This window comes from Oncorhynchus keta, chromosome 7, assembly GCF_023373465.1.
Source record: "Oncorhynchus keta strain PuntledgeMale-10-30-2019 chromosome 7, Oket_V2, whole genome shotgun sequence".
NCBI classification, from domain to species: domain Eukaryota; kingdom Metazoa; phylum Chordata; class Actinopteri; order Salmoniformes; family Salmonidae; genus Oncorhynchus; species Oncorhynchus keta.
In genome coordinates, this window is record NC_068427.1 from 14,181,672 (window position 1) to 14,195,077 (window position 13,406).

The window sequence follows — 13,406 nt, forward strand, 5'->3', positions numbered from 1 at the left end:
TCCCACACTTAGCCCTCTAAAATAAGAATCACTTTACAGATACAATTACTGCTGTCCCCTCTCTGCCAGAGCCACTGTCAACTGTGTCTTTTAATTCTGTAATCAGTTGCCAGCAGGACCCACTATCGCCGCCTGCATGCCGCGCCAGTCAATACAGACATCCCCAAACACACACCGGCTGGTTTTGTCAAATGTTTTATTGAGTGTAGACATCTGGGCTACTGTAAAACATGCATTATCTCTGGAAGGAGGAGAGGAGCAGCTCACATTGTCCCTGCTGTCAGCTGTGTCAGGCCTGGCACCAGTGATGGAGATTAATGAAGTATCAAGAGAGTAATACTCTTCTTCAAATGCTCCTACCATTTGGAGGGGGGCATCCTGATCTTAAATAGCAAAGCTGTCAGTGTTTAGTGGATCTGTGCTTTGGCAAGGGGGATTGTATAGAATTCTCCTGGACAGAAAATAAACAGGGATAATGTGGCAGAGTGGGCAGTAGGTAGGACTGAGCCGACTTGGCAAGTAGCAATCAATCTCCAGCTTCATTCTGTCTAAAACAAAGAAGAATTCTCTAACGGCACAGTCCATTCTGGTAGCCGACAGACTGCGACTGAGTCACTTCTTAGTCTTGGGCTGGTTTGGCGTGTTGAATTTGAAAAAGATAATGTCTCCGTCTTCCACAATGTAGGTTTTTCCCTGTTGTCTGTATTTCCCTGCTGCCTGTAAAATAGAGAAACACAACACCTAATTAATGACAGTTATGAAAAACAAGAAATAGCAAATTAGCAATGAACACACGTGCACATCATCTCACTGTCTTACACACATGCGCACGCACGCAAGCACACGCACACGTGCGCACACGCACACGCACACACACACACACACACACACACACACACACACACACACACACACACACACACACACACACACACACACACACACACACACACACACACACACACACACACACACATTCTCTAGAATCCCACTGAGTGAATAGCCCTCTTCTCTGTCAATTTCCATTCATATGTACAAGTAACATTTTAATAACGCTCTGTCATTATAGCATCCTCATACTTCTTAAGGAAACAAAATAAGTTCCAACATTTCTTTTATATACATTAGATGTGTTTGTTCCCCTTCCCGGGCAAACTCAAAATAATTGACTTGAAGTGCATTCTGGTTCTGCACAGAGCACAATTAATTAGAAGAATCAATGTCCCTTTAAAGGCTCAGGAGACCATTTAATCCAGACCCAATAGCACCAGAAACACTGCTTGGAGAGGGAGACAGGGGGAAAAAAAATCAATGGCTATTTGTGATTCCTGAGTATGTATTAAACCAGACACGTCTAACTGGTTCATTTGCACTTGAAAGCAGCCATCTGGAGGAGCAAGCTTGGCTTAAGCAGATATGATTACTAATAATGTGATATCCCTGTACGCTGGCCTATTCAACAGTCCATTCCCACAACTGGCATAAATAGCATTGGCCTTAATGCTGCAGTCAGAAACGCTCTGTGTCCATATATATATATATATATATATATGATTATATATATTATATATGCATATGTATATATTTAACAGGTGGTATCAGTAGCTTTCACCTGGTTAGTCTATGTCATGGAAAGAGCAGGTGTTCAAGGGAATGAGGGATTAGGAAGAGAGCATGCAGCCGGACCTGAGGCTCTGATGTCAGGCTTCCATTTTTTTTTGGGGGGTTGTACTTATTACCCCTTTTTCTCCCCAATTGGTAGTTACAGTGTTGTCCCATCGCTGCAACTCCCCTATGGACTCGAGAGAGAGAGGCGAAGGTCGAGAGAGAGCCATGCATCTTCCAAAACACGACCCTGCCAAGCCGCACTGCTATTTGACACGGCTCGCTTAACCTGGAAACAGTCCAGCTGGCAACCAAAGTCAACTTGCAGACGCCCAAATCAGCTTGCAGGCGCCCAGCCCGCCACAAGGAGTCGCTAGAGCGCATTGGAACAAGGAAGTCCCGACCAGCCAAACCCTCCCCTAACCCGGACGACACTGGGCCAATTGTACGCCACATCATAGATCTCCCAGTCACAGCTCGCTGTGATACAGCCTGGGATCGAACCTGGCTGTAGTTATGCCTTAGACCACTGCGCCACTCGGGAGGTCTGTCAGGCTTCCATAACATGAGCGTTCAAAACCCCAGATCCCGGCACATTTCCCCTCTTACTGACACTTTAGGGAGTAGTAACCAACAATAGATTACAGCTGAATTATATACATTTTACAAAGACCTGAGGTGAAATATTGAATGTAATATTCTGGTAATGCATGTTTTATTTCCGATGTGGATCCGTATAGGGCAAGTTATGTAGTGTATAAGTCTCTGTCAGACAGAGGATTTGGCAGGCCATTGAGTGAGCTGCGGAGATCTACTTGGTGATAATATGAGTAAGTAGGGCAAGCTCTCACTGCTTGCCAGTGCTAATCACACATCTCCTGCACAGGATTTAGAAGGGATTAGCATCTGATACTCTGATTTCCACTTTGTCCACATCCCTAATTGTTTAATCCATATATTCCATTGGTGAACTAAATACTTTTAGACCTGCTACATTTTAAACAGAACCCGGGGACAATTTAACAGGTAAAAAGTACCCAATTACATCATGGTCTGATCTCATCAACAGCTATTGGCTGGTGGTCAAGTTTAATGGCGTTTGAAGCTTAAGTACCAAGACTATCTACATAATAGCCCTGTGAAGTGCTTTGTACACACTATAATAACAGATGCCAGTCAAGGCTCTGGAGGTAAACCAATAGAGGCACTTCCTCCAGACGCGTGCTAACCACTGACACTGACACATTCATGTCCTGCTGTTCCAATGGCAGGACCATACAAGACAGACCAACAGCATCAGACACGCTAAGTCACGCTGGGTGTTGGGAAATTGCTCCAATCCATTGTGTGACATGGAACACTTTGGAATGTTGTTCCTTGCCCCGAGCTTTCTTCTGGGGGAGAAGGGGGAAAAAAGCCAGAACAAATAGCATTACCTCAACCAGGCGGGTGAGAGGTGTTACAGATGAGGCCAATGTCTTACAGTTACCCTGAACATCAGCACACACTCGCCGAGGGAGAAAAAACAACAGCCTTTAAAGCATTCCGTGACACTACCTGCTGTACTTATCACAACGCTATAGTCTTCTCAAATTCACCGTGAAATACAGTGATTATATTGGACAGAGCAGCGGCCATGTAAAAGCCACAGCCCAGTAAAAAGGTCAAAATAAACATTGGCAGTAATAAAATAAGATATGCAGGCCACATTTATGCGCTGTTCATCCGTGCGACAGTCCTGATGTAAAGAATTTCACACTTTATTTAACTCGGCTCTTTATATCACTCTCACAAAAAGTGCCGAGCTAACGGTCTGCTCTATAGATGTGGCCTTGTGGGGTACAGAGATCTTCCTCTGAGAGGCTGGCCTGAGGTATAAGAAAGGCCTACCGTGAGCCTGTTAAAACAGATGGTGATGAAGATATGCACCGCAGGAGAAGAATGGCAGTGTTTAGAGACAGAATCCATTGGCTTGTCAGGTGCGCTGGCGGAGTGTGTGCAGTAATTTCTTCCCCTGGCTAAAGGTGAAGAGTGTTTGCAGTGCAAGCAGTGGGGTGACTGTCAGCTCCACTGATCACAGGAGACTTCCCTCATCTGCACCCCGACGGCTCACCTTGACAGCATTCTCGCTTGCCTCCCTCTTTAAAATCTGGCGAATTTCATTACTTCAGCCATAACGAAGCCCTTCTCAAAGTCTGCGTGGATCTTGCCAGCTGCCTGTGGAGCCTTGGTTCCTTTCTGTCAGGAGGAGGAAAGAGAAAGGACGCACAAGGTAAATTAATTGTTTTGGAGAAGATGGATTTCAGCACAGGACTGACATGCTGTTTGATAGGGGGATGGTGAAGTGAGCATGGGTAGGGGGTGTGTTGGGGGTTATTCTTGCCTCGCTCCTGATTTCTGGATTGCACGTCACACGGTTGTGCCTTGCTAGAGTAGCCTTGAGGCCGATAAGGAGCCTGCGCTGCTATCAATGCCCACCAGCAATTTCTGATTCCGTGGCGCTATTGATTTCTGTCCAAGCAATCTTCCCTCATTGTGGGTTGCTACTCTGGCCTCAGGTCGCCAGAGAGGGAGAGAGGCAGTGTTGCAGGGGGATACACACTGTATTGACCTGGCTGTATCATACCTGACCATTTTGAAATGGAAACTTTCACTACGTTTTATATACAGTGTGTGCGCTATATCCCCTTTGTCATGTTTGAATCTCCTCAAAATGTATTCCTAGCACAGCCGATGATTGAAAGGAAATATAAAGGATCCCTTTATAGAATATACATTCATACATACATTTAAAATCAACATTATAACAGAATGACCAAGGAAAATATGAAATTGGTTGTTTTTCTCCAAGAACAAAAAACAACCCCCCCCCAACTTTTATAAATTCTTCCTACATTAAATCCCATTTAGCATCAGAAGTCACAATGGTCTCTGATAAAATACTCAATTTATATGCATTGAAATAATGCCTGGGAAAATGACAAATTACCCAAATAAGTGACATCCCTGCGCGGCATCATTATGACTTGTGCCTGTCGACCTCCTCTCCCTCTCTCTCTCTCGGCTCTGTAGCACTGTGCTCCAAAACGGCGGAGCACTTTTAATTATGTATATAATCAGGTTGGGGTCAACATATTTCATGCCAAAAGAATGATGTGCATTTAATGACTCCAATACATTACCATCCCTATGCAATCTCATTGACGGAGTGCTTGTAAGTTTAACTACCATTAATCAGCATCAAGGTTTGTCTAGGTAGAGAAAAATAGATTAGGGGCTGATTTTGTCCTATAGCGCATTACAAGAGATACACATCATAGCAGTTAACAGCTATGCAGAGCAGCCTGATAGATAATGGTCACCTCGAGGCTGCCTAATAAAGCATGCTAAAGGGCTTAGCAGCACCATGTTACAAAGTGTCGTTTTTACAATGTAAGATGTATTGGGTTAATATAGCTACTCACTGATGCTTACCTGACTAAACGCCTCACACACAATCAAGGCTAGCCGTAATCAGTTATGTCAAAGGAGACAAGCCCATAGGAGAAATGCTTGGAGGAGTTCTGTTACTTTCCTAAACCCACTGAGGACATCACTCATGGCTGGGCGGAGGTGGCTCATATATTTAACCACTATGATGTCACCCAAATAAAAATGTCCTGTTTATTATCAACCTAAAACGTTTTCTTAATAACATACATACTTTCAGTTTAGTTAGTTGTAAAAAATATAATTTTTAAACTGCTCACGTTCCTTACATAGATCGACTAGCGAATCAGAATGCATCTCCTGACAGGTTAAAACCTTATTATGACTGCTCTTAATCCTTCTAACATTTGCACAATACCAGTGCGCCGAGCCAACATCTGTATCGATGTAAATCCTCCTGTGATTCAGTGTCACCCAGGCTCTCGGCGGGCTCAGTAAACTGAGACACAGAGAGGAGGAGCCCCCAGCAAGACCCACAAACGGTTGAATAAAAAGCCACATCAATTTCAGCACAGACAACCCCCGTCACACAGATTAGGCAGGCACAATGCTAGGGCCCCTTATCTCCCGCGGCAGGAGGAGGGCAGGCAGATCTGCACGGGATGGAAACATTCTCAGGAAGTAATGGGTAAAATCAATTGTTGCCCTCCTCAATCAAAGTAGCCCCCACTTTCACTGTTCAGCAGCTCAACAGTAATTGAAGTTATCCTTGGTCTGTAATGACTAGCTAAAGCTGGACCATGACAAAGTTGAAAGTGGCTGATATCAGGCTGCATGCCAGCAGGGTGGAACGGTATGCGGCGCGGCCGGCCGCGGGGGCAGGGTCTTACCCGGATGGTCCCCTCACGGACCTCATCTGGTCCAGCTGTGAAGAAGTACTCCAACTGTAGGGCTCCATAGCCAGCCTTGATGATCCTTGTCAGAACGCTGTCAGGATAAGCAGGGTGAAAGCAATTTTATTTTCCATGTTGTTCGTGGTGCTGTAAATGCTAGGTCTTTTAGGATATTTTAGTGGTGCTTTGATTCGTAGCTAAAGTTCACGTCTGTGGCAAGACCACATCAATTCCAATACATAAACACATTAAATAAATAAAATAGGGTCAACATTGAACATTTCATTCTCCAGTGATTAAAAAAAAACATTTGTCACACTTGCCGTCTCATTTAGCACCTTTCAGAATTCATCCCAATGTCTCTCTGAGCAGAGAAAAAAATCTGCTGTCACGATTTCTCTTCCTCCATAGAGGTTTTCACATGCGAACAATACACCCGAAATGCCCAAGTTATAATTATACCTGTAGATGACAGATGACAGTTATAAACTTAATTTATAAGAAAACCCTTTGACTGAGTTGTTCCCGTATAGAGAGGGATCCTTGCTTTATAATGGTAATTACTCTACCATGTATTATTCTATCAGCGCACGCAATTAAAGGAGACTGAATGCTAATTAACCTCTGAGCCTTGTGCTCGGTGCAGTACGTCTTAAATCTCCTCTTCACTCATGTCCTGCAGGAGACTCTCCACTCCTCCGCTGAAGGGGATGACCAGCGCCCCGGGGTCGTGAACTGTCTACCCACTCCTTGATTGTCACTAACCTGGACAGTAGACACAACAACACAGGCAGGTTGGAGCTTCATGGTGCCGGTGTTGACTGACAGGACAGAACAGAGCAGCGTTTGTTATCAGTCGGCTGGCCGATGCATATTCATGAGAGAACAGCCGTGCCTGTTTACCGCGTCGTTTCGGAACATTGCCTTCCCCAAGGTCGCGCTGTGATTGCACAGTTTCACTTTGTTACCGAGTTTGCCTTATTAACAAGTTCCCAGTTCAGGAATAAGTTTGCCATGTCATGCGTAGGTATGAATACATGCAATGACATCCCATTAAGAAAAAGCAGATTGTTGACAATTATCATGGTTAAAATGGCAGTGTTTTTACCCCAAATTCACTCCAAGGTTACAGCTCTACTGTTAAGTACAAGTTGATTTATTTCAAACAGTTAGTAGCCATTCCAGTAATTGCCCTAAGGCCTGGAGGATGGATGTAAGTATAGTATTCCCACTTATGAACGTCTTCGTCATTCCCTTCCCTTAAATCCCTTTTAAGAGTGTTTTTCTGCCCTGTGACTCAGCGGGAGACCTGACATTGCAGGACAAAGATATCCTCACAGTTAATGGTAACTCTCTGCCAGAACAATGTGGGGTGGGGGGTGCTGGGGGGGTCGGATAATTATGAGATTAGCCCCACGCGTTTACAGCCTGTCCTGGGATTGGACGAAGCCCAACGAGCAGCATCACACAGACCCATTTTCACACATTGGGCCCGAAAGAGAGAGCTCCCAGGCTTCTGGATTGATTCTAAAGGCCCATCATTATCTGTAATCCCGGTTTCCTGTTTACAAAACCTACAAGAAATCAAAGGCTGGGAGTGGCCGCACAACCTCAATACCACAGCTATTCTAATAATAATGTCACCCGTTTATCATCTAACTATTGGATCACTGGTTCAGTCAATCCATCTCGGGGGTCTTTCTATCACTTACAACTGAACAATACTATCAATGCTGAAGAATTCCAACTTCTGGGAAATGTCATTGCAGCTTCATAACAGCTGCGGTTGCTTGGATGCTTTTTTGATCATTTGATTTATCTTACTGAGTGCTGCCAAACGTGCGTCAGGGCAGACCATCATCTCTCGGCAATAAGCATAACCATCTATCTACAACCAATATTTCACTTCCTGCTAACACAGAGGCTGTGATGCACTTAAACTAGAGTTGAGGATATGACAGGCGCCACCACGAGCTGGTCACCCCTTCTCATGAAGGGAAAAATGTACATTTAGTGGAAACTCAAACTCGAAAGCCAAGGAGATGACTGCCTCTCCAAGTAGGGAAAAGAATCCAATCTGGGATAATAACAGCTGTAGTTTGTCACTTTTAGGAGCCTAGTCGTCTATTCGCTGGCAGATTATTTGCATTCCTCAGGTATCACGTTCTCTACAGGCGACTGAATAATGATTCACAAATCACTCTCCCGACACCAGTCAAGGGCTGTGATCCTGTGAATAGGCCATTGTACCTGAGACTGTAATTGGCGAAGACTTGACAGAATCGAGCGTCGTCAGCCAAGCAACAAAGAGGCTCTTGGTGGAGCGCTGAGGGATGATTTTAATAATGCGGAAGCCGAGATGGAGAACGTGAGCGCCAAATGAGCACGGGGGTCCCTGGCTCCGCGCACAGAGTGACACAGGAGCAGACAAACACCGTGCCACAGGAACAAGGTACACCCCCTTCGTGCAACAGAGGGAACGCAGCACTGTCAAATGAGATTTGATGTTCTGTCAACATGACTTTTCTGACCAACTTCATCAACTTCACCAGTCTAGTTACGCCACTTTACAATCGTATTTACATCCTCTCCAAAGCATCTCGACAAATGAATTGGGTAAATGTTAACACCAAAACATCAAAAATATGGCTTCTCTCTAATGAATTAAAATGCTGAACTTAATCACACACACACATAAAGATGAGCAAAAATGACTGTATGAAATAAATAATACAAATACTGAGCTATACTCAAACAAATGGGGAAATAATATTATTTTATAATAACCCTAACCCTAACCGCTCAGAGAAAGAGATTTGTTGAAAGAGTAATACATGATTTTTTTTTGCAAAAAGAGCATCAAAATGTTTGGCACCACCGTTTTCAATAGCTTTCAATACTTTCCCTCGTGGCTTTTCTAAAACGTTTTATGAGATTGGAGAACACATTGAGAGGGATCTTAGACCATTCCTTCAAAAATAATTTTCAATGGGTTTCAAGTCTGGAGACTGAGATGGCCATTGCAACATTTTGATTTTGCGGTCAATGAATAATTTATTTGTGAATTTTGATTAGTGCTTGAGGTTATTGTCTTGCTGGAAGATCCACTTGCGGCCAAGTGTCAGCCTGGCCAGGAGGCAACCAGGTTTTTGGCTAAAATCTCCTTGTACTTGGTATAATTCATGATGCCATTGACCTTAACAAGGGCCCCAGGACCAGTGGACGGAAAATAGCTGCATAACATCAAAGATCAACCACCATATTTTACTGTAGGTACTTTGCTGCATATTCTTCTGTTTTTCAACACATAACCTACCACACAGATTTAAATCCAAACTGTAACTTGGCCATTCCAGCGCATTCACCGTCTTCTTGGTAAGCAACTCCAGTGTTTGAGGTTATTGTCCTGCTGAAAGATTAATTTCTCTCCCAGTGTCTGGTGTTAAAGCCGTTTTTTCTCTAGGAAGCAGGTTTTCCTCTAGGATTTTGCCTGTGTTTAGCGCCATCCCGTTTCTTTTCATCCTGAAAAACTCCCCAGTCTGTGCCGATGTCAAGCATACCCATACCATGATGCAGCCACTACCATGCTTGAAAATCAGTGATGTGTTGTGTTGGATTTTCCCCAAACATAAGGCTTTGCGTTTAAGCCAAATAATGCATTCCTTTGCCATTTCTTTTGCATTATTACTTTAGCATCTTGTTGCATATACATTATTACTTTAGTGCCCTGTTGCATACATATACATTATTACTTTAGTGCCTTGCTGCATACATATACATTATTACTTTAGTGCCCTGTTGCATACATATACATTATTACTTTAGTGCCTTGTTGCATACATATACATTATTACTTTAGTGCCTTGTTGCATACATATACATTATTACTTTAGTGCCTTGTTGCATACATATACATTATTACTTTAGTGCCTTGTTGCATACATATACATTATTACTTTAGTGCCCTGTTGCATACATATACATTATTACTTTAGTGCCTTGTTGCATACATATACATTATTACTTTAGTGCCCTGTTGCATACATATACATTATTACTTTAGTGCCTTGCTGCATACATATACATTATTACTTTAGTGCCCTGTTGCATACATATACATTATTACTTTAGTGCCTTGTTGCATACATATACATTATTACTTTAGTGCCTTGTTGCATACATATACATTATTACTTTAGTGCCTTGTTGCATACATATACATTATTACTTTAGTGCCTTGTTGCATACATATACATTATTACTTTAGTGCCCTGTTGCATACATATACATTATTACTTTAGTGCCTTGTTGCATACATATACATTATTACTTTAGTGCCCTGTTGCATACATATACATTATTACTTTAGTGCCTTGCTGCATACATATACATTATTACTTTAGTGCCCTGTTGCATACATATACATTATTACTTTAGTGCCTTGTTGCATACATATACATTATTACTTTAGTGCCTTGTTGCATACATATACATTATTACTTTAGTGCCTTGTTGCATACATATACATTATTACTTTAGTGCCTTGTTGCATACATATACATTATTACTTTAGTGCCTTGTTGCATACATATACATTATTACTTTAGTGCCTTGTTGCATACATATACATTATTACTTTAGTGCCTTGCTGCATACATATACATTATTACTTTAGTGCCTTGTTGCATACATATACATTATTACTTTAGTGCCTTGTTGCATACATATACATTATTACTTTAGTGCCCTGTTGCATACATATACATTATTACTTTAGTGCCTTGTTGCATACATATACATTATTACTTTAGTGCCTTGTTGCATACATATACATTATTACTTTAGTGCCTTGTTGCATACATATACATTATTACTTTAGTGCCTTGTTGCATACATATACATTATTACTTTAGTGCCTTGTTGCATACATATACATTATTACTATAGTGCATTGTTGCATACATATACATTATTACTTTAGTGCCTTGTTGCATACATATACATTATTACTTTAGTGCCTTGTTGCATACATATACATTATTACTTTAGTGCCTTGTTGCATACATATACATTATTACTTTAGTGCCTTGTTGCTTACATATACATTATTACTTTAGTGCCTTGTTGCATACATATACATTATTACTTTAGTGCCCTGTTGCATACATATACATTATTACTTTAGTGCCTTGCTGCATACATATACATTATTACTTTAGTGCCCTGTTGCATACATATACATTATTACTTTAGTGCCTTGTTGCATACATATACATTTTTACTTTAGTGCCTTGTTGCATACATATACATTATTACTTTAGTGCCTTGTTGCATACATATACATTATTACTTTAGTGCCTTGTTGCATACATATACATTATTACTTTAGTGCCTTGTTGCATACATATACATTATTACTTTAGTGCCTTGTTGCATACATATACATTATTACTTTAGTGCCTTGTTGCATACATATACATTATTACTTTAGTGCCTTGCTGCATACATATACATTATTACTTTAGTGCCTTGCTGCATACATATACATTATTACTTTAGTGCCTTGTTGCATACATATACATTATTACTTTAGTGCCTTGCTGCATACATATACATTATTACTTTAGTGCCTTGTTGCATACATATACATTATTACTTTAGTGCCTTGCTGCATACATATACATGATTACTTTAGTGCCTTGCTGCATACATATACATTATTACTTTAGTGCCTTGTTGCATACATATACATTATTACTTTAGTGCCCTGTTGCATACATATACATTATTACTTTAGTGCCCTGTTGCATACATATACATTATTACTTTAGTGCCTTGTTGCATACATATACATTATTACTTTAGTGCCTTGTTGCATACATATACATTATTACTTTAGTGCCTTGCTGCATACATATACATTATTACTTTAGTGCCTTGCTGCATACATATACATTATTACTTTAGTGCCTTGTTGCATACATATACATTATTACTTTAGTGCCTTGCTGCATACATATACATTATTACTTTAGTGCCTTGCTGCATACATATACATTATTACTTTAGTGCCTTGCTGCATACATATACATTATTACTTTAGTGCCTTGCTGCATACATATACATTATTACTTTAGTGCCTTGCTGCATACATATACATTATTGGAATATGTTTTTATTATATTTGATTATTCTTTTCACTCTGTCATTTAGGTAATTCTTGTGGGGTCAATCAATCAGTCAATCAATCAATCAAATTGTTTTATAAAGCCCATCAGCCGATGTCACAAAGTGCTATACAGAAACCCAGCCTAAAACCCCAAACAGCAAGCAATGCAGGTGTAGAAGCACGTTGACTAGGAAAAACCCACTAGAATGGCAGGAACCTTGGAAGAAACCGAGAGAGGAACCAGGCTCTGATGGGTGGCCAGTCCTCTTCTGGCTGTGCCGGGTGGAGGTTATAACAGTACATGGCCAAGATGTTCAAACGTTCATAGATGACCAGCAGGGTCAAATAATAATATAATCACAGTGCTTGTAGAGGGTGCAACAGGTCAGCACCTCAGGAGTAAATATCAGTTGGCTTTTCATAGCCAATCATTCAGAGTTAGAGACAGCAGGTTCAGTAGACCGAGAGAGTTGAAAACAGCAGGTCCAGGACAAGGTAGCACTTCCGGTGAACAGGTCAGGGTTCCATAGCCGCAGGCAGAACAGTTGAAACTGGAGCAGCTACTGGAGTCACTACAATGTTGTTGATCCATCCTTAGTTTTCTCCCAGCACAGCAACATAACTCTGTAGCTGTTTTAAAGTCACCAATGGCCTCATGGTGACATCCCTAAGCAGTTTCTATCCGGTCCTGCAGCTCAGGTCAGAAGCATGACTGGATCTTTGATGTGTCTGGGTGGTTTAATAAATCATCCACAGCATAATTATTAACTTGACCATGCTCTAAGATATACTCAATGTCTGATTTGTTATTGTTACCCATCTCCCAATCAGTGCCCTCATTTATGAGGTTTTCGAAAAGCCCCCTGGTCTTTGTAGTTTAATCTGTGCTTGAAGTTCAATACTTGACTGAGGGGCCTTACAGATATGAGGGACAGAGGAAAGGGTAGTCATTTGAAAATAATGTCGAACCCTATTATTTCACAGAGTGAATCCATATAACCTATTATATGATTAGTTAAGACAAATGTGACTTCTGAATTTAGCCCTGCCTACACAAAGGGAGTGAATACTTATGCAACAATTATATTTACACATTTTATTTGAGAATTATTTTGGTAGAATTTTCTTTTCACTTTGACATTATGGAGTATTATGTGTAGATCAATGACAAAAATGTAAAAAATTCAATCCCACTTTGTAACACAATCATTTTTTTTGCATTACAAAGTAGAGTTGAATTTGTCATTGATCTATGTATAATACTCCATAATGTCATAGTGAAAAGAAAATTATACCAAAATAATTATACA

General features: G+C 41.1%; 1 long non-coding RNA gene across 1 annotated transcript in view; it reads right to left on the minus strand.

Moving 5' to 3' along the window:
- Window positions 1-376: 376 nt before the first annotated feature.
- The window catches only part of LOC118386051 (uncharacterized), a 77,808-nt gene continuing 64,778 nt past the window's right edge, over window positions 377-13,406 (minus strand). The window contains exons 8-9 of the long non-coding RNA XR_004826147.2: window positions 3,719-3,843; window positions 377-717 (exon numbers count right to left, since the gene is read on the minus strand). This is a non-coding gene — a long non-coding RNA (uncharacterized LOC118386051). The remainder of the gene's footprint in view (window positions 718-3,718; window positions 3,844-13,406) is intronic.